This window comes from Hordeum vulgare, unplaced genomic scaffold (assembly GCF_904849725.1).
Source record: "Hordeum vulgare subsp. vulgare unplaced genomic scaffold, MorexV3_pseudomolecules_assembly, whole genome shotgun sequence".
Taxonomy (NCBI): Eukaryota; Viridiplantae; Streptophyta; class Magnoliopsida; order Poales; family Poaceae; genus Hordeum; species Hordeum vulgare.
In genome coordinates, this window is record NW_025422493.1 from 92501 (window position 1) to 105000 (window position 12500).

General features: G+C 46.4%; 25 non-coding genes across 25 annotated transcripts; all 25 read left to right on the top strand.

Moving 5' to 3' along the window:
• Window positions 1-330: 330 nt before the first annotated feature.
• LOC123417471 lies at window positions 331-449 on the top strand. Its single transcript, XR_006616911.1, has one exon. It is a non-coding gene; the product is annotated as a 5S ribosomal RNA (ribosomal RNA).
• Window positions 450-814: 365 nt separating this feature from the next.
• Window positions 815-933, top strand: LOC123417482. The gene has a single exon (XR_006616922.1). It is a non-coding gene; the product is annotated as a 5S ribosomal RNA (ribosomal RNA).
• A 350-nt stretch (window positions 934-1283) lies between these two features.
• Window positions 1284-1402, top strand: LOC123417354. The gene has a single exon (XR_006616801.1). It is a non-coding gene; the product is annotated as a 5S ribosomal RNA (ribosomal RNA).
• A 332-nt stretch (window positions 1403-1734) lies between these two features.
• Window positions 1735-1853, top strand: LOC123417403. Its single transcript, XR_006616847.1, has one exon. It is a non-coding gene; the product is annotated as a 5S ribosomal RNA (ribosomal RNA).
• Window positions 1854-2209: 356 nt separating this feature from the next.
• LOC123417485 lies at window positions 2210-2328 on the top strand. Its single transcript, XR_006616924.1, has one exon. It is a non-coding gene; the product is annotated as a 5S ribosomal RNA (ribosomal RNA).
• Window positions 2329-2750: 422 nt separating this feature from the next.
• LOC123417757 lies at window positions 2751-2870 on the top strand. Its single transcript, XR_006617170.1, has one exon. It is a non-coding gene; the product is annotated as a 5S ribosomal RNA (ribosomal RNA).
• A 365-nt stretch (window positions 2871-3235) lies between these two features.
• Window positions 3236-3354, top strand: LOC123417369. The gene has a single exon (XR_006616815.1). It is a non-coding gene; the product is annotated as a 5S ribosomal RNA (ribosomal RNA).
• A 332-nt stretch (window positions 3355-3686) lies between these two features.
• LOC123417695 lies at window positions 3687-3805 on the top strand. The gene has a single exon (XR_006617120.1). It is a non-coding gene; the product is annotated as a 5S ribosomal RNA (ribosomal RNA).
• Window positions 3806-4179: 374 nt separating this feature from the next.
• On the top strand, window positions 4180-4298 carry LOC123417591. Its single transcript, XR_006617023.1, has one exon. It is a non-coding gene; the product is annotated as a 5S ribosomal RNA (ribosomal RNA).
• Window positions 4299-4702: 404 nt separating this feature from the next.
• On the top strand, window positions 4703-4821 carry LOC123417494. Its single transcript, XR_006616933.1, has one exon. It is a non-coding gene; the product is annotated as a 5S ribosomal RNA (ribosomal RNA).
• Window positions 4822-5183: 362 nt separating this feature from the next.
• On the top strand, window positions 5184-5302 carry LOC123417526. Its single transcript, XR_006616962.1, has one exon. It is a non-coding gene; the product is annotated as a 5S ribosomal RNA (ribosomal RNA).
• Window positions 5303-5691: 389 nt separating this feature from the next.
• Window positions 5692-5810, top strand: LOC123417781. Its single transcript, XR_006617189.1, has one exon. It is a non-coding gene; the product is annotated as a 5S ribosomal RNA (ribosomal RNA).
• A 386-nt stretch (window positions 5811-6196) lies between these two features.
• On the top strand, window positions 6197-6315 carry LOC123417506. Its single transcript, XR_006616944.1, has one exon. It is a non-coding gene; the product is annotated as a 5S ribosomal RNA (ribosomal RNA).
• A 395-nt stretch (window positions 6316-6710) lies between these two features.
• Window positions 6711-6829, top strand: LOC123417593. The gene has a single exon (XR_006617025.1). It is a non-coding gene; the product is annotated as a 5S ribosomal RNA (ribosomal RNA).
• Window positions 6830-7179: 350 nt separating this feature from the next.
• On the top strand, window positions 7180-7298 carry LOC123417423. Its single transcript, XR_006616865.1, has one exon. It is a non-coding gene; the product is annotated as a 5S ribosomal RNA (ribosomal RNA).
• A 368-nt stretch (window positions 7299-7666) lies between these two features.
• Window positions 7667-7785, top strand: LOC123417725. Its single transcript, XR_006617147.1, has one exon. It is a non-coding gene; the product is annotated as a 5S ribosomal RNA (ribosomal RNA).
• Window positions 7786-8135: 350 nt separating this feature from the next.
• LOC123417404 lies at window positions 8136-8254 on the top strand. The gene has a single exon (XR_006616848.1). It is a non-coding gene; the product is annotated as a 5S ribosomal RNA (ribosomal RNA).
• Window positions 8255-8589: 335 nt separating this feature from the next.
• On the top strand, window positions 8590-8708 carry LOC123417758. The gene has a single exon (XR_006617171.1). It is a non-coding gene; the product is annotated as a 5S ribosomal RNA (ribosomal RNA).
• Window positions 8709-9067: 359 nt separating this feature from the next.
• LOC123417355 lies at window positions 9068-9186 on the top strand. Its single transcript, XR_006616802.1, has one exon. It is a non-coding gene; the product is annotated as a 5S ribosomal RNA (ribosomal RNA).
• A 362-nt stretch (window positions 9187-9548) lies between these two features.
• Window positions 9549-9667, top strand: LOC123417729. The gene has a single exon (XR_006617151.1). It is a non-coding gene; the product is annotated as a 5S ribosomal RNA (ribosomal RNA).
• A 452-nt stretch (window positions 9668-10119) lies between these two features.
• LOC123417472 lies at window positions 10120-10238 on the top strand. Its single transcript, XR_006616912.1, has one exon. It is a non-coding gene; the product is annotated as a 5S ribosomal RNA (ribosomal RNA).
• A 344-nt stretch (window positions 10239-10582) lies between these two features.
• LOC123417744 lies at window positions 10583-10701 on the top strand. The gene has a single exon (XR_006617162.1). It is a non-coding gene; the product is annotated as a 5S ribosomal RNA (ribosomal RNA).
• Window positions 10702-11045: 344 nt separating this feature from the next.
• LOC123417348 lies at window positions 11046-11164 on the top strand. The gene has a single exon (XR_006616795.1). It is a non-coding gene; the product is annotated as a 5S ribosomal RNA (ribosomal RNA).
• A 410-nt stretch (window positions 11165-11574) lies between these two features.
• LOC123417782 lies at window positions 11575-11692 on the top strand. Its single transcript, XR_006617190.1, has one exon. It is a non-coding gene; the product is annotated as a 5S ribosomal RNA (ribosomal RNA).
• Window positions 11693-12130: 438 nt separating this feature from the next.
• Window positions 12131-12249, top strand: LOC123417519. Its single transcript, XR_006616955.1, has one exon. It is a non-coding gene; the product is annotated as a 5S ribosomal RNA (ribosomal RNA).
• Window positions 12250-12500: the final 251 nt, after the last annotated feature.

Below are 12500 nucleotides of genomic sequence, written 5' to 3' on the forward strand. Positions count from 1 at the left end.
ATAAGGATGACGCGGGACCGTGATCTATATGACCTCGTTTTCTTATTTTTGACGTTTACTAGTTTTCTTATTTTTGACGTTTGTGATATGTTTTAGCTTGCCCCTCCCGTGTCCATTGCCACATTTGCCTCGACAACGGAGACGAGTTTAACACAAGAATTTCACCGCTCCCTCTCTACCCCGACAACACGAGCACCGCCATGACCTCTCTGACTTTTCCCACCGCGCATGACACCCAACGACTAGTAGTAGTAGTAGTAGTAGTAGTAGTAGCAGTAGTAGCAGTAGTAGTAGGGGCAAGCATAAGGAACAAATAGATAGTTGCATGTCGGATGCGATCATACCAGCACTAAAGCACCGGATCCCATCAGAACTCCGAAGTTAAGCGTGCTTGGGCGAGAGTAGTACTAGGATGGGTGACCTCCTGGGAAGTCCTCGTGTTGCATTCCCCTTTTTAAATATATTTTTGCGCCACGTGACAAGGATGACACGGGACCGTGATCTATGTGACCTCGTTTTCTTATTTTTGACGTTTACTAGTCTTCTTATTTTTGACGTTTGTGATATGTTTTAGCTTGCCCCTCCCGTGTCCATTGCCACATTTGCCTCGACAACGGAGACGAGTTTAACACAAGAATTTCACCGCTCCCTCTCTACCCCGACAACACGAGCACCGCCATGACCTCTCTGACTTTTCCCACCGCGCATGACACCCAACGACTAGTAGTAGTAGTAGTAGTAGTAGTAGTAGTAGTAGCAGTAGTAGCAGTAGTAGTAGGGGCAAGCATAAGGAACAAATAGATAGTTGCATGTCGGATGCGATCATACCAGCACTAAAGCACCGGATCCCATCAGAACTCCGAAGTTAAGCGTGCTTGGGCGAGAGTAGTACTAGGATGGGTGACCTCCTGGGAAGTCCTCGTGTTGCATTCCCCTTTTTAAATATATTTTTGCGCCACGTGACAAGGATGACACGGGACCGTGATCTATATGACCTCGTTTTCTTATTTTTGACGTTTACTAGTCTTCTTATTTTTGACGTTTGTGATATGTTTTAGCTTGCCCCTCCCGTGTCCATTGCCACATTTGCCTCGACAACGGAGACGAGTTTAACACAAGAATTTCACCGCTCCCTCTCTACCCCGACAACACGAGCACCGCCATGACCTCTCTGACTTTTCCCACCGCGCATGACACCCAACGACTAGTAGTAGTAGTAGTAGTAGCAGTAGTAGCAGTAGTAGTAGGGGCAAGCATAAGGAACAAATAGATAGTTGCATGTCGGATGCGATCATACCAGCACTAAAGCACCGGATCCCATCAGAACTCCGAAGTTAAGCGTGCTTGGGCGAGAGTAGTACTAGGATGGGTGACCTCCTGGGAAGTCCTCGTGTTGCATTTCCCTTTTTAAATATATTTTTGCGCCACATGACAAGGATGACACGGGACCGTGATCTATATGACCTCGTTTTCTTATTTTTGACGTTTACTAGTTTTCTTATTTTTGACGTTTGTGATATGTTTTAGCTTGCCCCTCCCGTGTCCATTGCCACATTTGCCTCGAGAACGGAGACGAGTTTAACACAAGAATTTCACCGCTCCCTCTCTACCCCGACAACACGAGCACCGCCACGACCTCTGTGACTTTTCCCACCGCGCATGACACCCAACGACTAGTAGTAGTAGTACTAGTAGTAGGGGCAAGCATAAGGAACAAATAGATAGTTGCATGTCGGATGCGATCATACCAGCACTAAAGCACCGGATCCCATCAGAACTTCGAAGTTAAGCGTGCTTGGGCGAGAGTAGTACTAGGATGGGTGACCTCCTGGGAAGTCCTCGTGTTGCATTCCCCTTTTTAAATATATTTTTGCGCCACGTGACAAGGATGACGCGGGACCGTGATCTATATGACCTCGTTTTCTTATTTTTGACGTTTACTAATTTTCTTATTTTTGACGTTTGTGATATGTTTTAGCTTGCCCCTCCCGTGTCCATTGCCACATTTGCCTCGACAACGGAGACGAGTTTAACACAAGAATTTCACCGCTCCCTCTCTACCCCGACAACACGAGCACCGCCACGACCTCTTTGACTTTTCCCACCGCGCATGACACCCAACGACTAGTACTAGTAGTAGTAGTAGTAGTAGCAGTAGTAGCAGTAGTAGTAGGGGCAAGCATAAGGAACAAATAGATAGTAGCATGTCGGATGCGATCATACCAGCACTAAAGCACCGGATCCCATCAGAACTCCAAAGTTAAGCGTGCTTGGGCGAGAGTTGTACTAGGATGGGTGACCTCCTGGGAAGTCCTCGTGTTGCATTCCCCTTTTTAAATATATTTTTGCGCCACATGACAAGGATGACACGGGACCGTGATCTATATGACCTCGTTTTCTTATTTTTGACGTTTACTAGTTTTCTTATTTTTGACGTTTGTGATATGTTTTAGCTTGCCCCTCCCGTGTCCATTGCCACATTTGCCTCGAGAACGGAGACGAGTTTAACACAAGAATTACACCGCTCCCTCTCTACCCCGACAACACGAGCACCGCCACGACCTCTGTGACTTTTCCCACCGCGCATGACCCCCAACGACTAGTAGTAGTAGTAGTAGTAGTAGTAGTAGTAATAGTAGTAGTAGTACTAGTAGTAGTAGTAGTACTAGTAGTAGTAGTACTAGTAGTAGTAGTACTAGTAGTAGTAGTAGTAGGGGCAAGCATAAGGAACAAATAGATAGTTGCATGTCGGATGCGATCATACCAGCACTAAAGCACCGGATCCCATCAGAACTCCGAAGTTAAGCGTGCTTGGGCGAGAGTAGTACTAGGATGGGTGACCTCTTTGGGAAGTCATCGTGTTCCATTCCCCTTTTTAAATATATTTTTGCGCCACGTGACAAGGATGACGCGGGACCGTGATCTATATGACCTCGTTTTCTTATTTTTGACGTTTACTAGTTTTCTTATTTTTGACGTTGGTGATATGTTTTAGCTTGCCCCTCCCGTGTCCATTGCCACATTTGCCTCGACAACGGAGACGAGTTTAACACAAGAATTTCACCGCTCCCTCTCTACCCCGACAACACGAGCACCGCCACGACCTCTCTGACTTTTCCCACCGCGCATGACACCCAACGCCTAGTAGTAGTAGTAGTAGTAGTAGTAGCAGTAGTAGCAGTAGTAGCAGTAGTAGTAGGGGCAAGCATAAGGAACAAATAGATAGTTGCATGTTGGATGCGATCATACCAGCACTAAAGCACCGGATCCCATCAGAACTCCGAAGTTAAGCGTGCTTGGGCGAGAGTAGTACTAGGATGGGTGACCTCCTGGGAAGTCCTCGTGTTGCATTTTGCTTTTTAAATATATTTTTGCGCCACGTGACAAGGATGACACGGGACCGTGATCTATATGACCTCGTTTTCTTATTTTTGACGTTTACTAGTTTTCTTATTTTTGACGTTTGTGATATGTTTTAGCTTTCCCCTCCCGTGTCCATTGCCACATTTGCCTCGAGAACGGAGACGAGTTTAACACAAGAATTTCACCGCTCCCTCTCTACCCCGACAACACGAGCACCGCCAGGACCTCTGTGACTTTTCCCACCGCGCATGACACCCAACGACTAGTAGTAGAACTAGTAGTAGTAGGGGCAAGCATAAGGAACAAATAGATAGTTGCATGTCGGATGCGATCATACCAGCACTAAAGCACCGGATCCCATCAGAAATCCGAAGTTAAGCGTGCTTGGGCGAGAGTAGTACTAGGATGGGTGACCTCCTAGGAAGTCCTCTTGTTGCATTCCCCTTTTTAAATATATTTTTGCGCCACGTGACAAGGATGACGCGGGACCGTGATCTATATGACCTCGTTTTCTTATTTTTGACGTTTACTAGTTTTCTTATTTTTGACGTTTGTGATATGCTTTAGCTTGCCCCTCCCGTGTCCATTGCCACATTTGCCTCGACAACGGAGACGAGTTTAACACAAGAATTTCACCGCTCCCTCTCTACCCCGACAACACGAGCACCGCCACGACCTCTTTGACTTTTCCCACCGCGCATGACACCCAACGACTAGTAGTAGTAGTAGTAGTAGTAGAAGTAGTAGCAGTAGTAGCAGGAGTAGTAGCAGTAGTAGTAGGGGCAAGCATAAGGAACAAATAGATAGTTACATGTCTGATGCGATCATACCAGCACTAAAGCACCGGATCCCATCAGAACTCCGAAGTTAAGCGTGCTTGGGCGAGAGTAGTACTAGGATGCGTGACCTCCTGGGAAGTCCTCGTGTTGCATTCCCCTTTTTAAATATATTTTTGCGCCACATGACAAGGATGACACGGGACCGTGATCTATATGACCTCGTTTTCTTATTTTTGACGTTTACTAGTTTTCTTATTTTTGACGTTTCTGATATGTTTTAGCTTGCCCCTCCCGTGTACATTGCCACATTTGCCTCGAGAACGGAGACGAGTTTAACACAAGAATTACACCGCTCCCTCTCTACCCCGACAACACGAGCACCGCCACGACCTCTGTGACTTTTCCCACCACGCATGACACCCAACGACTAGTAGTAGTAGTAGTAGTAGTAGTAGTAGTAGTAGTAGTAGTAGTAGTAGTAGTAGTAGTAGTAGTAGTAGTAGTAGTACTAGTAGTAGTAGTAGGGGCAAGCATAAGGAACAAATAGATAGTAGCATGTCGGATGCGATCATACCAGCACTAAAGCACCGGATCCCATCAGAACTCCGAAGTTAAGCGTGCTTGGGCGAGAGTAGTACTAGGATGGGTGACCTCCTGGGAAGTCCTCGTGTTGCATTCCCCTTTTTAAATATATTTTTGCGCCACATGACAAGGATGACGCGGGACCGTGATCTATATGACCTCGTTTTCTTATTTTTGACGTTTACTAGTTTTCTTATTTTTGACGTTGGTGATATGTTTTAGCTTGCCCCTCCCGTGTCCATTGCCACATTTGCCTCGACAACGGAGACGAGTTTAACACAAGAATTTCACCGCTCCCTCTCTACCCCGACAACACGAGCACCGCCACGACCTCTCTGACTTTTCCCACCGCGCATGACACCCAACGACTAGTAGTAGTAGTAGCATGAGTAGCAGTAGTAGCAGTAGTAGCACTAGTAGTAGGGGCAAGCATAAGGAACAAATAGATAGTTGCATGTCCGATGCGATCATACCAGCACTAAAGCACCGGATCCCATCAGAACTCCAAAGTTAAGCGTGCTTGGGCGAGAGTAGTACTAGGATGGGTGACCTCCTGGGAAGTCCTCGTGTTGCATTTCCCTTTTTAAATATATTTTTGCGCCACGTGACAAGGATGACACGGGACCGTGATCTATATGACCTCGTTTTCTTATTTTTGACGTTTACTAGTTTTCTTATTTTTGACGTTTGTGATATGTTTTAGCTTGCCCCTCCCGTGTCCATTGCCACATTTGCCTCGAGAACGGAGACGAGTTTAACACAAGAATTTCACCGCTCCCTCTCTACCCCGACAACACGAGCACCGCCACGACCTCTGTGACTTTTCCCACCGCGCATGACACCCAACGACTAGTAGTAGTAGTAGTAGTACTAGTAGTAGTAGTAGTACTAGTAGTAGTAGTAGTACTAGTAGTAGTAGTAGTAGTAGTAGGGGCAAGCATAAGGAACAAATAGATAGTTGCATGTCGGATGCGATCATACCAGCACTAAAGCACCGGATCCCATCAGAACTCCGAAGTTAAGCGTGCTTGGGCGAGAATAGTACTAGGATGGGTGACCTCCTGGGAAGTCCTCGTGTTGCATTCCCCTTTTTAAATATATTTTTGCGCCACGTGACAAGGATGACGCGGGACCGTGATCTATATGACCTCGTTTTCTTATTTTTGACGTTTACTAGTTTTCTTATTTTTGACGTTTGTGATATGTTTTAGCTTGCCCCTCCCGTGTCCATTGCCACATTTGCCTCGACAACGGAGACGAGTTTAACACAAGAATTTCACCGCTCCCTCTCTACCCCGACAACACGAGCACCGTCTACCCCGACAACACGAGCACCGCCACGACCTCTTTGACTTTTCCCACCGCGCATGACACCCAACGACTAGTAGTAGTAGTAGTAGTAGTAGCAGTAGTAGCAGTAGTAGCAGTAGTAGTAGGGGCAAGCATAAGGAACAAATAGATAGTTGCATGTCGGATGCGATCATACCAGCACTAAAGCACCGGATCCCATCAGAACTCCGAAGTTAAGCGTGCTTGGGCGAGAGTAGTACTAGGATGGGTGACCTCCTGGGAAGTCCTCGTGTTGCATTCCCCTTTTTAAATATATTTTTGCGCCACATGACAAGGATGACACGGGACCGTGATCTATATGACCTCGTTTTCTTATTTTTGGCGTTTACTAGTTTTCTTATTTTTGACGTTTGTGATATGTTTTAGCTTGCCCCTCCCGTGTCCATTGCCACATTTGCCTCGAGAACGGAGACGAGTTTAACACAAGAATTACACCGCTCCCTCTCTACCCCGACAACACGAGCACCGCCACGACCTCTGTGACTTTTCCCACCGCGCATGACACCCAACGACTAGTAGTAGTAGTAGTAGTAGTAGTACTAGTAGTAGTACTAGTAGTACTAGTAGTAGTAGTAGTAGTACTAGTAGTAGTAGTAGTAGGGGCAAGCATAAGGAACAAATAGATAGTTGCATGTCGGATGCGATCATACCAGCACTAAAGCATCGGATCCCATCAGAACTCCGAAGTTAAGCGTGCTTGGGTGAGAGTAGTACTAGGATGGGTGACCTCCTAGGAAGTCCTCGTGTTGCATTCCCCTTTTTAAATATATTTTCGCGCCACGTGACAAGGATGACGCGGGACCGTGATCTATATGACCTCGTTTTCTTATTTTTGACGTTTACTAGTTTTCTTATTTTTGACGTTTGTGATATGTTTTAGCTTGCCCCTCCCGTGTCCATTGCCACATTTGCCTCGACAACGGAGACGAGTTTAACACAAGAATTTCGCCGCTCCCTCTCTACCCCGACAACACGAGCACCGCCACGACCTCTCTGACTTTTCCCACCGCGCATGACACCCAACGACTAGTAGTAGTAGTAGTAGTAGTAGTAGTAGCAGTAGTAGTAGGGGCAAGCATAAGGAACAAATAGATAGTTGCATGTCGGATGCGATCATACCAGCACTAAAGCACCGGATCGCATCAGAACTCCGAAGTTAAGCGTGCTTGGGCGAGAGTAGTACTAGGATGGGTGACCTCCTGGGAAGTCCTCGTGTTGCATTCCCCTTTTTAAATATATTTTTGCGCCACGTGACCAGGATGACGCGGGACCGTGATCTATATGACCTCGTTTTCTTATTTTTGACGTTTACTAGTTTTCTTATTTTTGACGTTTGTGATATGTTTTAGCTTGCCCCTCCCGTGTCCATTGCCACATTTGCCTCGAGAACGGAGACGAGTTTAACACAAGAATTTCACCGCTCCCTCTCTACCCCGACAACACGAGCACCGCCACGACCTCTGTGACTTTTCCCACCGCGCATGACACCCAACGACTAGTAGTAGTAGTAGTAGTAATAGTAGTAGTAGTTGTAGTACTAGTAGTAGTAGTAGTAGGGGCAAGCATAAGGAACAAATAGATAGTTGCATGTCCGATGCGATCATACCAGCACTAAAGCACCGGATCCCATCAGAACTCCAAAGTTAAGCGTGCTTGGGCGAGAGTAGTACTAGGATGTTTGACCTCCTGGGAAGTCCTCGTGTTGCATTCCCCTTTTTAAATATATTTTTGCGCCACGTGACAAGGATGACGCGGGACCGTGATCTATATGACCTCGTTTTCTTATTTTTGACGTTTACTAGTTTTCTTATTTTTGACGTTTGTGATATGTTTTAGCTTGCCCCTCCCGTGTCCATTGCCACATTTGCCTCGACAACGGAGACGAGTTTAACACAAGAATTTCACCGCTCCCTCTCTACCCCGACAACACGAGCACCGCCACGACCTCTCTGACTTTTCCCACCGCGCATGACACCCAACGACTAGTAGTAGTAGTAGTAGTAGCAGTAGTAGCAGTAGTAGTAGGGGCAAGCATAAGGAACAAATAGATAGTTGCATGTCGGATGCGATCATACCAGCACTAAAGCACCGGATCCCATCAGAACTTCGAAGTTAAGCGTGCTTGGGCGAGAGTAGTACTAGGATGGGTGACCTCCTGGGAAGTCCTCGTGTTGCATTCCCCTTTTTAAATATATTTTTGCGCCACGTGACAAGGATGACACGGGACCGTGATCTATATGACCTCGTTTTCTTATTTTTGACGGTTACTAGTTTTCTTATTTTTGACGTTTGTGATATGTTTTAGCTTGCCCCTCCCGTGTCCATTGCCACATTTGCCTCGACAACGGAGACGAGTTTAACACAAGAATTTCACCGCTCCCTCTCTACCCCGACAACACGAGCACCGCCACGACCTCTTTGACTTTTCCCACCGCGCATGACACCCAACGACTAGTAGCAGTAGTAGTAGTAGTAGTAGGGGCAAGCATAAGGAACAAATAGATAGTTGCATGTCGGATGCGATCATACCAGCACTAAAGCAGCGGATCCCATCAGAACTCCGAAGTTAAGCGTGCTTGGGCGACAGTAGTTCTAGGATGGGTGACCTCCTCGGAAGTCCTCGTGTTGCATTCCCCTTTTTAAATATATTTTTGCGCCACGTGACAAGGATGACGCGGGACCGTGATCTATATGACCTCGTTTTCTTATTTTTGACGTTTACTAGTTTTCTTATTTTTGACGTTTGTGATATGTTTTAGCTTGCCCCTCCCGTGTCCATTGCCACATTTGCCTCGACAACGGAGACGAGTTTAACACAAGAATTTCACCGCTCCCTCTCTACCCCGACAACACGAGCACCGCCACGACCTCTCTGACTTTTCCCACCGCGCATGACACCCAACGACTAGTAGTAGTAGTAGTAGTAGAAGTAGTAGCAGTAGTAGCAGTAGTAGTAGGGGCAAGCATAAGGAACAAATAGATAGTTGCATGTCGGATGCGATCATACCAGCACTAAAGCACCGGATCCCATCAGAACTCCGAAGTTAAGCGTGCTTGGGCGAGAGTAGTACTAGGATGGGTGACCTCCTGGGAAGTCCTCGTGTTGCATTTCCCTTTTTAAATATATTTTTGCGCCACGTGACAAGGATGACGCGGGACCGTGATCTATATGACCTCGTTTTCTTATTTTTGACGTTTACTAGTTTTCTTATTTTTGACGTTTGTGATATGTTTTAGCTTGCCCCTCCCGTGTCCATTGCCACATTTGCCTCGACAACGGAGACGAGTTTAACACAAGAATTTCACCGCTCCCTCTCTACCCCGACAACACGAGCACCGCCACGACCTGTGTGACTTTTCCCACCGCGCATGACACCCAACGACTACTAGTAGTAGTAGTAGTAGTAGTACTAGTAGTAGTAGTAGTAGTAGTAGCAGGGGCAAGCATAAGGAACAAATAGATAGTTGCATGTCGGATGCGATCATACCAGCACTAAAGCGCCGGATCCCATCAGAACTCTGAAGTTAAGCGTGCTTGGGTGAGAGTAGTACTAGGATAGGTGACCTCTTGGGAAGTCCTCGTGTTACATTCCCCTTTTTAAATATATTTTTGCGCCACGTGACAAGGATGACGCGGGACCGTGATCTATATGACCTCGTTTTCTTATTTTTGACGTTTACTAGTTTTCTTATTTTTGACGTTTGTGATATGTTTTAGCTTGCCCCTCCCGTGTCCATTGCCACATTTGCCTCGAGAACGGAGACGAGTTTAACACAAGAATTTCACCGCTCCCTCTCTACCCCGACAACAAGAGCACCGCCACGACCTCTGTGACTTTTCCCACCGCGCATGACACCCAACGACTAGTAGTAGTAGTAGTAGTAGTAGTAGTAGTAGTAGTAGTAGTAGTAGTAGTAGTAGTAATAGTAGTAGTAGTAGTAGTACTAGTAGTAGTAGTAGTAGTAGTAATAGTAGTAGTAGTAGTAGTACTAGTAGTAGTAGTAGTAGGGGCAAGCATAAGGAACAAATAGATAGTTGCATGTCGGATGCGATCATAGCAGCACTAAAGCACCGGATCCCATCAGAACTCCGAAGTTAAGCGTGCTTGGGCGAGAGTAGTACTAGGATGGGTGACCTCCTGGGAAGTCCTCGTGTTGCATTCCCCTTTTTAAATATATTTTTGCGCCACGTAACAAGGATGACGCGGGACCGTGATCTATATGACCTCGTTTTCTTATTTTTGACGTTTACTAGTTTTCTTATTTTTGACGTTTGTGATATGTTTTAGCTTGCCCCTCCCGTGTCCATTGCCACATTTGCCTCGACAACGGAGACGAGTTTAACACAAGAATTTCACCGCTCCCTCTCTACCCCGACAACACGAGCACCGCCACGACCTCTTTGACTTTTCCCACCGCGCATGACACCCAACGACTAGTAGTAGTAGTAGTAGTAGTAGCAGTAGTAGTAGGGGCAAGCATAAGGAACAAATAGATAGTTGCATGTCGGATGCGATCATACCAGCACTAAAGCACCGGATCCCATCAGAACTCCGAAGTTAAGCGTGCTTGGGCGTGAGTAGTACTAGGATGGGTGACCTCCTGGGAAGTCCTCGTGTTGCATTCCCCTTTTTAAATATATTTTTGCGCCACATGACAAGGATGACACGGGACCGTGATCTATATGACCTCGTTTTCTTATTTTTGACGTTTACTAGTTTTCTTATTTTTGACGTTTGTGATATGTTTTAGCTTGCCCCTCCCGTGTCCATTGCCACATTTGCCTCGACAACGGAGACGAGTTTAACACAAGAATTTCACCGCTCCCTCTCTACCCCGACAACACGAGCACCGCCACGACCTCTTTGACTTTTCCCACCGCGCATGACACCCAACGACTAGTAGTAGTAGTAGTAGTAGTAGCAGTAGTAGTAGGGGCAAGCATAAGGAACAAATAGATAGTTGCATGTCGGATGCGATCATACCAGCACTAAAGCACCGGATCCCATCAGAACTCCGAAGTTAAGCGTGCTTGGGCGAGAGTAGTACTAGGATGGGTGACCTCCTGGGAAGTCCTTGTGTTGCATTCCCCTTTTTAAATATATTTTTGCGCCACATGACAAGGATGACACGGGACCATGATCTATATGACCTCGTTTTCTTATTTTTGACGTTTACTAGTTTTCTTATTTTTGACGTTTGTGATATGTTTTAGCTTGCCCCTCCCGTGTCCATTGCCACATTTGCCTCGAGAACGGAGACGAGTTTAACACAAGAATTACACCGCTCCCTCTCTACCCCGACAACATGAGCACCGCCACGACCTCTGTGACTTTTCCCACCGCGCATGACACCCAACGACTAGTAGTAGTAGTAGTAGTAATAGTAGTAGTAGTATTAGTACTAGTAGTAGTAGTAGTAGTACTAGTAGTAGTAGTAGTAGTACTAGTAGTAGTAGTATTAGGGGCAAGCATAAGGAACAAATAGATAGTTGCATGTCGGATGCGATCATACCAGCACTAAAGCACCGGATCCCATCAGAACTCCGAAGTTAAGCGTGCTTGGGCGAGAGTAGTACTAGGATGGGTGACCTCCTGGGAATCCTCGTGTTGCATTCCCCTTTTTAAATATATTTTTGCGCCACGTGACAAGGATGACGCGGGACCGTGATCTATATGACCTCGTTTTCTTATTTTTGACGTTTGTGATATGTTTTAGCTTGCCCCTCCCGTGTCCATTGCCACATTTGTCTCGACAACTGTGATCTATATGACCTCGTTTTCTTATTTTTGACGTTTACTAGTTTTCTTTTTTTTGACGTTTGTGATATGTTTTAGCTTGCCCCTCCCGTGTCCATTGCCACATTTGCCTCGACAACGGAGACGAGTTTAACACAAGAATTTCACCGCTCCCTCTCTACCCCGACAACACGAGCACCGCCACGACCTCTTTGACTTTTCCCACCGCGCATGACACCCAACGACTAGTAGTAGTAGTAGTAGTAGTAGCAGTAGTAGTAGGGGCAAGCATAAGGAACAAATAGATAGTTGCATGTCGGATGCGATCATACCAGCACTAAAGCACCGGATCCCATCAGAACTCCGAAGTTAAGCGTGCTTGGGCGAGAGTAGTACTAGGATGGGTGACCTCCTGGGAAGTCCTCGTGTTGCATTCCCCTTTTTAAATATATTTTTGCGCCACATGACAAGGATGACACGGGACCGTGATCTATATGACCTCGTTTTCTTATTTTTGACGTTTACTAGTTTTCTTATTTTTGACGTTTGTGATATGTTTTAGCTTGCCCCTCCCGTGTCCATTGCCACATTTGCCTCGAGAATGGAGACGAGTTTAACACAAGAATTACACCGCTCCCTCTCTACCCCGACAACACGAGCACCGCCACGACCTCTGTGACTTTTCCCA